Below are 13,697 nucleotides of genomic sequence, written 5' to 3'. Positions count from 1 at the left end.
GTCTGTCTGTCTGTCTGTCTGTCTGTCTGTCTGTCTGTCTGTCTGTCTGTCTGTCTGTCCCATCTCACTTTTTCTACTATGTTGCTCATAATGATGCTTCAGTTAAAGGACCGCTGGTTAATGAGGTCCCTGTTAGCCTTATAGTCTTGTCTGCGTCTTAAATGGCACCATATTCCCTATATAGTGTGCTACCTTTGAACAGGGCCCATAGGACACTGGTCAGAAATAGTGGACTATGTAGGAAATAAGGTGCCATTTGGGATGCACAACTTGTAATCTGTCCTTTATAATGCTCACTGAGCATGTTAACCTTTCCATGTCTTTGTGCCCTTCATTAAAATATGATAGAAAGTCAAATTTTGGGCAGTCCAATTGATCATCTATGTGTGTCATTTCTTGATAGATATCACACCCTTAAAGTCTTGCCTGACTACCCAGACTCCTTGCTCTGACCAAACTCTACGCCACGCCCACGGACGTTAGTTTCTTCTAAGCAATGAGTCTAGATCTGAGTACCTTCCCAACGCGTCACAGAATGCGGACACATTGGCACCATCTGATTGGTCCAGAAACCGATAGGTTGGGCCAGAGCTACAACACACGTGGGTAAAGCGGCGGTTTGAAAACGTGTCATTGGCTTTGATACTCTGATTGGTTATAGACGATCCAATCGCTCATGACTTTGTTTTGTACAACGCCCCTCGTCACCACAAACGACTTCAATGATGACAATCTCAGACTGAAGAATATAGAGATCATAGAGCTTTGGAAGAATTTAGTTTTAGTCGTTAGGCTATGCATTTTCCACATGTTTATTGATTGTATTTCTTAGCAATAGCAGTTGGAAAGCCTCTGCTCTTAAAAAAAGGTCAGAACATTTACAGTGGTCATAGCCTACTTCAAGTGAAGCTAATCGAGGACGAATCGGTAATGAAAAAGCTGAATCAAACATTTACAGTACAGCATCATGGAGTATGAACCATATTACCCAAGAACTATCATCAGCTTGCCGTGCCTTACAAAGAGATATTCTCACACTTGGAAGGGCTCTCTTCTTCGCTAACTGAGGTTGCCATGGAAACATTGTGGGTAAAAAAAGAGGATGGTGGTATTGGTGGGTGGGGGAGGGGTAGTGGGCAGTATGACAAGAGTGTTTCTGAAATAAATTCTCACCATGTTGAGGTTATATATCTGGTATATTAGGGGTTGAAAGTATATTTTGATTGGAGGTACAGGGAGAGGGAGAGAGAGATAAGGAGAGGGATAAAGAGGGAGAGAGCGAGTGCTACATGGGTTTGTCAAACAAAGCAATGAAGCATTTGTAATGAATAGGAAAATATATTGAGAGAATATTATCTTGATATTCAGAAATAGACGTTGAGGATATAAATGAATGACCATTTAATATAGACTCAACTGTGAGCAAAATAAATATGATAGCAGGCTCCCTGTACAGGATATAAAGGTGTACGTCCTAAATGGCATCCTATTCCTTATAGTGCACTACTTTTGACCAGGGCCTATAGGGAATAGTGTGCCATTTGGGACGCAAGCACAGTAGTGATCAACACGATATCAACAAGAAACAATTAATTTACACTAAGGAAGCATATAAGGAAGTGGTCTGACACATACACCACTTTCTCTTGTGATTTCTATTTCACAATCAACATTCAATTTCAAACTGTGATTGATCATCGGAGAACTTTCTGAAGGAAAGCTGAGGTAATCAGTCACATTAGCTGCTGGACACCACCTCTTCACTGATGCGAGATAGTAGCTATAGCTGTTAGTTGAAGGTGTGGCTGGGCTTTCAATCAACCATCTCACTCATAGGGGAGAGTGGGGTGAAGTTGAGCAAAAGGGGTAAATTCAATTGAGCCACCCTTGTTTCTAGGAAACCTTACACAAATGTAATAATTTGACCAAATATTTAGGAAGAAGTCATCATTTCATGGAGTCTGTGAAGGATGAAACCACATGGAAAAAGTGGTAAGCAAGTTAAATGAATTTATTGTGTTAGAGGTTTCACGATGCTTGTATCTAAACCGAAGGACATACTCTTAAGATTGTTCTATACATCAGTTGGGGTGTGAATGTGCATCCTTGTAGCTGGGTGGGCTAATATAGTCAAAATGTTTGCGTTGGGGTAAGTTGAGCTAATGGTTGAGCCAATGGCAAGTTGAGCATATTAAAGTGTTTTCTTTCCAGGCGTAATGCAAAGCATTATCGCTGGGATAAGAGGTACAGTAATAACAGGGCCTGGCCTATGTTAAAAAAAATTGTTACGTTTGTTCAGCCTGTATTAAAAGATGCTTAAAAATATAAAAAGACAAAACACGATTGGGATTGTGTTGAATTGTGTTCTGGAAATAAAGATAGACATGTTTTTTTTTAAATACCGTAGTGGTAATATTTAATTCTGTACAGAAATGTGTATGCGACTTAACTTACCCTGTCCTGCAGATCAACTTAACCCATACCTGGGTTAAGAGACCCCTTTTTTTGGGGTCTCGCTAACCTTTTGCCGTCAGAACCGCCTCAATTCCTCAGGGCATGGACTCAACAAGGTGTCGAAAGTGTTCCACAGGGATGCTGGCCCATGTTGACTCCAGTGCTTCCCACAGTTGTGGCAAGTTGGCTATATGTCCTTTGGGTGGTGGACAATTCTTGATACATACGGGAAACTGTTGAGAGTGAAAAACCCAGCAGCGATGCAGTTCTTGACACTAACCGGTGGACCTGGCACCTACTACCATACCCCGTTCAAAGGCATTTAAATCTTTTGTCTTGCCCATTCACCCTCTGAATGGCACACATACCGTACACAATCCATGTCTCAATTGTCTCAAGGCTTAAAAATAATTATTTAACCTGTTTCCTCCCCTTCATCTACACTGATTAAAGTGGATTTAACAAGTGACATCAATAAGGGATCATAGCTTTCACCTGGATTCACCTGGTCAGTCTATGTCATGTTTTGTATATCAGTGTATATGTAAATATATTTGTTAGAAAGAATACTATATTTCCCTTAAGGGAGTGATGCTGAATGTAAAAAGGGCTCAACTTACCCCACTCTCCCCTACATGCTGTTGCTGAACCTTACCCAGTTATAAATACATAATTTCAACCAGTTTCGCAGTTGAATTGATGTCCTGTCGACCAGTTTTGTTCACTGGTATAGGCTATAAGGGTACTGATGTTGATCAACTTTGCCTAGCTCTGATCCATTGTAGTAGACATTACACTGTCATGACACTGTTCGTCATGACAAACTTCTTAATCTTAAACATTTTCTATATAACGTAGTGCAGTACACTGTGTAATGTTAAACTTCCCTATAAAAGTACTTTGCATTTCTAGTACAGAGGGAATGTGCCAACCTACTCCTCTAGCTCGGCTAAAGTTAGTAATAACTTATGGTCACAGTGTGAGTATGTAACATATATAATTTCCTGTCACTCTTCCTGTGTGTGGGCCCCTGATGCATCTCTTGTGTGTGTGCGCGCGTGCGTGTGTGATAGTGTTCAGCCACACCCCAGCAGCAGACACAGCAACAGACAATGAAGCAAATTAGCCGGAACAAGTACAATGATTGCTGCTGAATATGCCATCTCTACAGAAGCTCGCCACTACGTAAGGGATAATCAAGGAGGGGCTATATGTTCTATGGAAAATAATGAATCACGTGAAAGGTGTTCCCCAACGCGCTAGCGGAGAATGCATAGAGCCCCGAGTTGATTATCCCTTTATACCATGGCTATAATTTAACTCATTTGCTCCTAGAAATGTGTTCATTTGCCGGTAGAAATTTGTTCAAAACCCACTGAAGTAGCTACTAAGTTTACAAGATAGCTACAGTAGTTGCCTTGGTATCCAAACAAACAGACGTTAGCTAACCAAACCATCAGTCCTAGGTTGCTGTTATAAAAATTTAATTCAACAATGCCAATACTGTTTTCAATTCAACTTTTGCTTTCAAAAGCAGCTTGAATATAGAACATGTAAGAATGATCTATAGCCATTTAATTCTACAATGCAGATATAACATGCATTATAAGGAAATAATGCATGCTTTAGAATGCCCCTCAAGCCAATCAGATATGAATATTCAACAATGCAAAATAAATTCCAAATATATAAATGTCTTTATAAACTGGGCGGTTCCTGAATGCTGATTGGCTGACAGCCGTGGTATATCAGACCGTATACCACAGGTATGACAAAACATGTATTTTTACTGCTCTAATTACATTAGTAACCAATTTCAAAGAGCAACAAGGCACCTCGTGGTTTGTGGTATATGGCCAATGCGTCGTGCCTACGAATGGCCCTTAGCCGTGGTATATTGGCCATATACCACACCCCCTCGTGCCTTATTGCTTAAGTAGGCTGTTGGAGACAGAGAACATATGGTGCATTGACAAAAACGTCTTCTCGACTGAAACTGTCTGTGCAACATTTTCAAGACAGTGATCCACGCTCAATCAAAAGAGTGTGAGGAGGACACTTACAAGGTCCAAAACTTCATACACAACCATGCTACTCTTGTCCAAATCTACTGTCCATATCATTGTAAAAGACAAAGTGGACTGAGTTGACTCTTTTACAATGCTACATTTTATCCTTCTTAAGTGTTGTATAGCTCTTTAGACCTGTCAAGGCAAAACCAGACATGTTGTTTAGTGTAGTGTAGTGTAATGTAATGTACTGTAATGTAGAGTAGTGTAGTGGAGCAGGTGTTTAGCATGGCTGTATTTGTATTTATTAAGGTACCCAATTAGCTGCTGCCAATTTAAAATATTACATGACATTACATTTCATAACACTTTTCACAACACATTAAGTGTGTGCCCTCAGGCCACTACTCTACTACCACATATCTACAATACAAAATCCATGTGTAGGAAGGGAAAGGGGGATACCTAGTCAGTTGTACAAATGAATGCCTTCAACTGAAATATGTCTTCTGCATTTAACCCAACCGCTCTGAATCAGAGAGGTACAGGGGGCTGCCATAATCAACATCCACGTCTTCGACGCCCGGGGAACATTGGGTTAACTGCTTTGCCCAGGGGCAGAACGACAGATTTTTACCTTGTCAGCTCGGGGATTCGATTTTGTGTAGAGTGCGTGTCTTATCATGTGTATGTGTAAGCGTGTGTCTGTGCCTGTGCCTGGGTGTGTGTCTATTCAAAGTCCCCACTGTTCCATGAGGTGTATTTTTATCTGTTTTTTAAATCTGATTCTACTGCATCAGTTACCTGATGGGGAATAGAGTTCCATGTAGCCATGGCTCTACGTAGTACTGTGTGCCTCCCATAGTCTGTTCTGGACTTGGGGACTGTGAAGAGACCGTTGGTGCCATGTCTTGTGGGGTGTGCATGGGTGTCTGAGCTGTGTGCTAGTAGTTTAAACAGACAGCTCGGTGCATTCAGCATGTCAATACTTCTTACAAAAACAAGTAGTGATGAAGTCAATCTCTCCTCTCCTTTTAGCCATGAGAGATTGACATGTATATTACTAATGTTATATTTCCATGTACATTTAATCGTGCTGCCCTGTTCTGAGCCAATTGTAATTTTCTTAAGTCCCTATTTGTGGCACCTGACCACTTGTCTGGACAGTAGTCCAGGCGTGACAAAACTAAGGCCTGTAGGACCTGCCTTATTGATAGTGTTGTTAAGAAGGCAGAGTAGCGTTTTATTATGGACAGGCTTCTCCCCATCTTAGCTACTGTTCCATCAACATGTTTTGAGGTGACAGTTTAGTCTCCTCAACTTGCTGAATTTCCACATTACTCATTTCAAGATTAAGTTGAGGTTTAGAGTTTAGTGAATGATTTGTCCCAAATACAATGCTTTTAGTTTTAGAAGTACTGTATTTAAGACTAACTTATTTCTTGCCACCCATTCTGAAACTGACTGCAGCTCTTTGTTAAGTGTTGCAGTCATGTCAGTCGCTGTAGTAGCTGACGTGTATAGTGTTGAGTCATTCTCATACATAGACACACTGGCTTTACTCAAAGCCAGTGGCATGTCATTAGTAAAGATTGAGAAAAGTAAGGGGCCTAGACAGCTGCCCTGGGGGAATTCATGATTCTACCTGGATTATGTTGGAGAGGCTTCCATTAAAGAACAACATCTGTGTTCTGTTAGGCAGGTAACTCTTTATCCACAATATAGCAGGGGGTGTAAAGCCATAAAAAAATATGTTTTTCCAGCAGCAGACTATGACCAATAATGTCAACAGCCGCACTGAAGTCTAACAAAACAGCTCCCACAATCTTTTTATTATCAATTTTTCTCAGCCATGCATGTTGAATGTCTTTCCCTATAAGCGTGCTGAAAGACTCTTGTCAATTTGTTTACTGTAAAATAGCATTGTATCTGGTCAAACACTATTTTTTCCAAACATTTACTAATGGTTGGTAACAGGCTGATTGGTCGGCTATTTGAGCCAGTAAAGGGGGCTTTACTATTATTGGGTTTCGTAATGACTTTTGCTTCCCTCCAGGACTGAGGGCTTAGATTGAAGATATGGGAAATAAGAGTTGCAATATCGTCCGCTATTGCCCTCAGTAATGTTCCATCCAAGTTGTCAGAACCAGGTGGGTTATCATTGTTGATAGACAACAATCCTTTTTTCACCTCTTCCACACTCACGGAAATCAAAATTACAACGCTTGTCTTTCATAATTTGGTCAGTTATACTTGGATGTGTAGTATAAGCATTTATTGCTGGCATGTCATGCCTAAATTTGCTAATCTTGCTGATGAAAAAATCATCAAAAGTTGTTACGGCTAGACGTTCCGCTAGCGCAACCCCTCGACAACATCCGGTGAAATGGCAGAGCGCCAAATTCAAATTAAATTACAATAAAAAATTTACTTTCATGAAATCACACATACAATACACTAAATTAAAGCCACACTTGTTGTTAATCCAGTCAGATTTCAAAAAGGCTTTACGGTGAAAGCAAACCATGCGATTATCTGAGGACAGTACCCCATCAAACAAACATATAACATTCATATTTCAAACTGCCAGGCGCAACACAAAACGCAAAAATAACGATATAATTCATGCCTTACTTTAGAAGATCTTCTTTTGTTGGCACTCCAATATGTCCCATAAACATCACAAATGGTCCTTTTGTTCGATTAATTCTGGCGTTATATCTCCAAAATGTCAATTTATTTGGCGCGTTTGATCCAGAAAAACACCGGTTCCAACTCGCGCAACATGATTACAAAATATCTAATAAGTTACCTGTAAACTTGTTCCAAACATTTCAAACAACTTTCCTAATACAACTTTAGGTATTTTTCTACGTAAATAATCGCTAAAATTTAAGATGGGAAATACTGCGTTCAATAGGGGATAAAAACAAAGTGGAGCGAACTTTCAGGTCACACGCCCCTAACAAACAGTACACTACACTCAACCCTCATTCTGAACTGCCCTACTTCTTCATTTCTCAAAGGAAAAACATCAACCAATTTCTAAACACTGTTGACATCCAATGGAAGTGATAGGAACTGCAAGCAAGTGCCACAGAAATCTAAATCCCCATAGAAACCTAATTGAAAAAAGAGTGACCTCCATTTTTTCCCCCTGGATGGATTTTTCTCAGGTTTTCGCCTGCCATATCAGTTCTGTTATACTCACAGACATTATTCAAACAGTTTTAGAAACGTTAGAGTATTTCCTATCTCAATCTACCAATTATATGCATATCCTAGCTTCTGGGCCTGAGTAGCAGGCAGTTTACTTTGGGCACGCGTTTCATCCGGAAGTGAAAATACTGCCCCCTAGCCCGAAAAGGTTAAAGTAGTTGGCAATATCAGTGAGTTTTGTGATGAATGAGCCATCTGATTCAATGAATGATGGAGTTTGCCTTATTGCCCAAAATTTCATTTAAGGTGATTCAAATCTTTTTACAATCATTCTTTATATAATTTATATTTGTTTCATTGTATAGTTTCTTCCTCTGTGTGATTGGCATGGTGAGATCATGAAGCCTACATATATGCCAGCCAGATCCTTCTTCCTGCCTCATATTGTGCATTCCAATAATATCTCCTTTCTCTCGAAGTGTGTACTTCTTCACTAACCTTCATAAATTTGAAGGATATGGCTGGTATATGATAACTCCCTCTAGCCAATGCCTAACACCAATCCAATGCTTAAAACTGTGTGGGGAGTAGTGAACAAGATTATTGGGACTGAGCCACAGTCTTCCAGCATGAGCTACGGGGTCCAGGTGACCCAAAACAGTTTTATTGATGTTAGAAATCGAATCATCACGCTCGACTGTCACTTGGACCAGATGGGTTCAGTGGGGGCTCTCAATTCGCCGAGCCAATCAGAGAATGGGAGTTTAATGGACGAATCAGTGCCAAGCAGGAAGACCAAGAAGGGACAGGAACTAGGCCAAGGTAAGGTCTAAGGACTGACTGGCATAGATGCTAAAAGTCTCCTACAGATATAGCATGCTGACACATGATTGCTCCACCAGATACCTTTAATTTGGCTCAGTTATACAACATTTTGATCAAAGAGTGGATTTTTGTCTGGTGATAGCTAACAACGTGCTACCACAAATCCCCCAGGTGTGTGTTGAAGAGATTTGGGGACACACAAGCTTGAAGATTGGAGGTAGGTAGATATATCAAATTATATTTGTGACAATATTAAGGAAACATTTGCCACTGAGCAGAGGCCATACTTAACATTTTCCTGAAACAGGAGATAGATAACAGACAGAGAAAACCAAGAGTAATTTGACGTGATTTGGAGCTGCTGCTACGACTGTCAACGCTCACTCCGCCTCCTCTTAGTTCTTAGGTATCTTCTATCAGGCCTTGATCACATTAAATCTGGCTCGTGGCAGAATCGGCCGTCACGATTGCACTCGGCAGCCAAGAGAGCCGCTTCCTCCCTACCCAGCTGTCTCTGCACAATTATTCCCTGTGAAACAGGAGTTCAAAAAGAGAAAACAGTGTGCCTTGCTCCGCTTTGAACACTCAGCTAGCCAGATAGTACACGCATACAGTACCCACCCCACATCAGCCTCACATCACGTGCATGGAAAAGCTTTTTGTCTCTCCAACTCAGATCACTCTAGCAACATAGGCTACATTAGTCAACCGCCTCCAATACAATGTACCTCTCTCTTGGATCCAAATAACAACCAACTATTGAGTGACTAAGTACAGTTGTTGCTTTGAGCATGTGTTTCAACCAAACACAGGTCTTGAAGATCATACAGATGACAGTTGGTACAGTATAGTTCACTGGCTTCAACTGTACAAAGAGTCCCAGTTAAGCTTCTGTTTGTATCAACTGTGGGCAGCAGAAGCTTGTGAATACATTGATGTAGAACAGTCTAGAATAGATTCTACTGTGCTGGACATTCAGGTCAAATAGATTGCAGCTTGTCATCTTGGTAAATGGTGCATGATGGAACCTTCATATGGACGGTGATGTATCATTTTTATGTTTTTATTTATTGAACCTTTATTTATCCAGGCGAGTCATTTAAGAACAAATGATTATGTCCTCTTGGAAGATAATGGTGTGTGGCACCTTTACATGGGTGTTGATGTCCTTTTGGTAAAAAGAGCATGGCATCTTCATATGAACTTTAATGTTATCTTGGAGCATGACACCTTCATTAGTTGATAGATGTCCCCATGCTGTGTCAAGTGACACCATGATCAGGTGATGAGATGTCAGACAGCAGCCAGTGTTGAAAGGACTGACCCCACCTCCCTAACGGACCTGAACACCATCATACAACACATGGTGGAGCCAGAAGGAGCCTAAGCCTTGTTAGCCCTCAGACAGAGAGCCCAGCTGCTCAAGGCACTGCTCAAATATAGCCTTCATAGATTAAATATGTCTGATTTTGTCCATTATAACATTGGTAATATAATGGGTATTACCATTGGTATAAGTATGATTGGCCGGTGTGAGTATACTAAGTATTATATAGTCATTGGTTTAAGTATGATTGATGCGCAGTCTGTAATGTGAAAATGATGGCGTAGGTTCTTAATTTGTTTTAACATTTCAACGAAGAAACAATTAAGCAATTCATGCTAAGATGGATATAAATATTTAATACAAAATACATACAGAGCCTTCAGAAATAATTCATACCCACATTTTGTTTGGTTACAGACAGAATTCAAAATGGATTAAATGGATGTTATTTCTCACCCATCTACACACAATACCCCATAATGACAAAGTGAAAACATGTTTTTAGAAATGTTCGATAATTTATTGAAAATGAAGTACAGAAATATCAAATTTACATAAGTATTAACACCCCTCAGTCAACACTTTGTAGAAGCACCTTTGGCAGCGATGACAGCTGTCAGTCTTTCTGGGTAAGTCTCTAAGAGCTTCGCACACGTAGATTGTACAATATTTGAACATTTTCTTTAAAAAAGTTGGTTTTTGATCATTGCTAGACAGCCAATTTCAAGTCATGACATATTTTCATAACGGCCTCCCGGGTGGCGCAGTGGTCTAGGGCACTGCGTCGCAGTGCTAGCTGCGCCACCAGAGTCTCTAGGTTCGCGCCCAGGCTGGGCTGGGTTCGCGCCCAGGCTCTGTCGCAACCGGGAGGTCCGTGGGGCGACGCACAATTGGCATAGCGTCGTCCGGGTTTGGCCGGTAGGGATATCCTTGTCTCAGTATGTAAAATGTAATAAAATGTCTGCACTCTACTGTAAGTCGCTTTGGATAAGAGCGTCTGCTAAATGACTAAAATGTAAATGTAAATGTATAACTGTAACTAGGCCACTCAGAAACATTCAATGTCATCTTGGTAAGCTACTCTAGTGTATTTTTGGCCTTATGTTTTAGGTTATTGTCCCACTGAAAGGTGAATTTGTCTCCTAGTGTCTGTTGGAAAGCAGCATTCCTCTCGGATTTTGACTGTGCTTAGCTCTATTCCGTTTATTTTTTATCCTAAAACACTCCCTAGTCCTTGCCGATGACAAGCATACCCATAACATAATGCAGCCACCACCATGTTTGAAACTCAGTGACGTGTTGTGTTGGATTTGCCCCAAACATAATGCTTTGTACTCAGGACATAAAGTTAATTTCTTTGCCACATTTTTTGCAGTTTTACTTTAGTGCCTTATTGCAAAAAGGATGTATATTTTGTACAGGCTTCTTAATTTTCACTCTGTAATTACGCTAAGTATTGTGGAGTAACTACAATGTTGTTGATCCATCCTCAGTTTTTTCCTATCACAGCCATTAAACTCTGTAACTGTTTTAAAGTTATCAGCTTCATGGTGAAATGCCTGAGCGGTTTCCTCCCTTTCCGGCAACTGTTAGGAAGGACGCCCGTATCTTTGTAGTGACTGGGTGTATTGATACGCCATCCAAAGTGTAATTAATAACTTCACCATGCTCAAAGGGATATTCAATGTCTGCTTTTGTTTAACCCATCTACCAATAGCTGACCTTCTTTGCGAGGCATTGGAAAACATCAATGGTCTTTGTGGTTGGATCTGTGTTTGAAATTCACTGCTCAACTGACGGAGCTTACAGATAATTGTATGTGTGGGTACAGAGACTATTTAGTCATTCAAAAATGATGTTAAACAGTTTTATTGTACATAGAGTGAGTCCATGCAATTTATTATGTGACTTGTTAATCAAATCTTTATTTCTGAACTTATTTAGGCTTGCCATAACAAAGGGGCTGAATATTTATTGACTCAAACATTTCAGGTTTTCATTTTTTATTCATTTGTAAAACAAAAAATATCTAAAAACATAATTCCACTTAGACATGATGAGGTAACGTGTGTAGGCCAGTAATGCAGAATCGACAACAACGTGTGGAAAAAGGCAAGGGGTGTGAATACTTCTGAAGGTACAATCACTCACCCCCTAAAACAACAATAGACACCTTGTGTTGATGAATGGGAACAAGACCTGTAATCATAAGGGGATAACACTTCTTATTCGAGACAGATAAGCTTAAAGGTGGAATCTATTTGTGACTGGGAAATAATCATGATTTAGATTTACCCATGTGATACAGCACCTTTCCAGCTTTCTTATCTCTCCGAGTGACTAGTTATGTTTCAGTGCTCCATTTCATCTCTCAATCCAAACACACGCATGCACACAAACCCCCCAAAAATGCTGATCAATTCCATTTTTCCTCAAAATGAGCCAAAATGTTAACTTCAAGTCCTTCCCCCGACACTCATCTCTGCGTTGCTAGGGAATTTTCACCAGCACAGTGTGAGAATGTACATGACTCAATGGGCTTCAAAATGAACTCAAAAAGTTCCGCGGCTGAATCCAACTCACATAGGTACTTCAGATTTCAAGTAGCTCTCACACGGCGACATTCAGAAGGACAACTGGTGTTTTTGTGTGAACGTATCAAAAAGCTGCACTCCATAAACAGAAGCCTATTCAAACCAAATTGTGTGATTGAATAGCCATTGTAGGCTACAATATAGTGCATTAGTGACTGCGTGTCAAATTCACACAGGAGGGTTTTGGGCTCAATCCAAAAAGAAGACCTCCAACTAGGACCTACTTTCAGTGGGGTGATAAGAGGCTTTTGACTCTTTCTACATGAAATGAATGGGGCTATTGGTGCTGTATAGTGAGAAGAGACACAACACACAATGGGTGCCACTTCAAAAAAGGAAGGAAGGTATTTTGAAGGTGTTTCATGAAGAGGAATGGAGCTCAATAAAAATGAATCCCATTTACATATGCCTATAGAGGATCTATGTCAGTTTCTGAGGAGAGTAAAAGCTGTCCTTCAGCAGATTTCCCTAAATCAATCAGTGCACAATAATGTCATATTGCTCATGGCAATAATTTCTGTGGCATACATGGACATTTGAATTTAGTGAAGTGATGCTCAAGAGGAAATCATACATTTGGACAAATTATAAGACCTAGGCAAGTGTACTCAAATCATCACGCTCAAAAGCTTGCCCTGTGAAATCAGCAGAAAGTAATTTGTCGCAAACCTCCAACACACCGGTTGGTCATTTCGACCGACGAACGGTTCGTTTTATATATGGAAATAATACCCACGGTAAAACTTTCTACGCATTCTCTCGAGACCAGAGGAAATAATTCCCTTCTATTTAGATGATGACAGAATTAACCGAGAGGACAGAGAGGACAAAGGTAGTGGCCTACAGCTAGAAGAGAAACCAGACAAAATCCAATTAGCCTCAGCAACATATTAAAGTCAAATCCTACCTGTTCACCACATAATGTTATCTAACAATATATTAATATAGTGCCTGTTGCTACCCTATGGTGACCTATAGGCTTACCTTATCTGCTGCTATGGTGACCTATAGGCCTAACTTATCTGCTGCTATGGTGACCTATAGGCCTACCTTATCTGCTGCTATGGTGACCTATAGGCCTACCTTATCTGCTGCTATGGTGACCTATAGGCCTACCTTATCTGCTGCTATGGTGACCTATAGGCCTACCTTATCTGCTGCTATGGTGACCTATAGGACTACCTTATCTGCTGCTATGGTGACCTATAGGCCTACCTTATCTGCTGCTATGGTGACCTATAGGACTACCTTATCTGCTGCTATGGTGACCTATAGGCCTACCTTATCTGCTGCTATGGTGACCTATAGGCCTACCTTATCTGCTGCTAT

At 40.5% G+C, this 13,697-nt stretch overlaps 1 protein-coding gene across 5 annotated transcripts in view; it reads right to left on the bottom strand.

Moving 5' to 3' along the window:
• Positions 1-13,697, bottom strand: part of LOC129815264 (metabotropic glutamate receptor 2-like) — a 79,748-nt gene that overhangs the window by 64,450 nt on the left and 1,601 nt on the right. The window lies entirely within an intron of this gene.

This window comes from Salvelinus fontinalis, chromosome 18 (genome assembly GCF_029448725.1).
Source record: "Salvelinus fontinalis isolate EN_2023a chromosome 18, ASM2944872v1, whole genome shotgun sequence".
NCBI classification, from domain to species: domain Eukaryota; kingdom Metazoa; phylum Chordata; class Actinopteri; order Salmoniformes; family Salmonidae; genus Salvelinus; species Salvelinus fontinalis.
The sequence above is the reverse complement of the archived record's forward strand: the minus strand, read 5'-3'. Positions and strand labels throughout refer to the sequence as shown.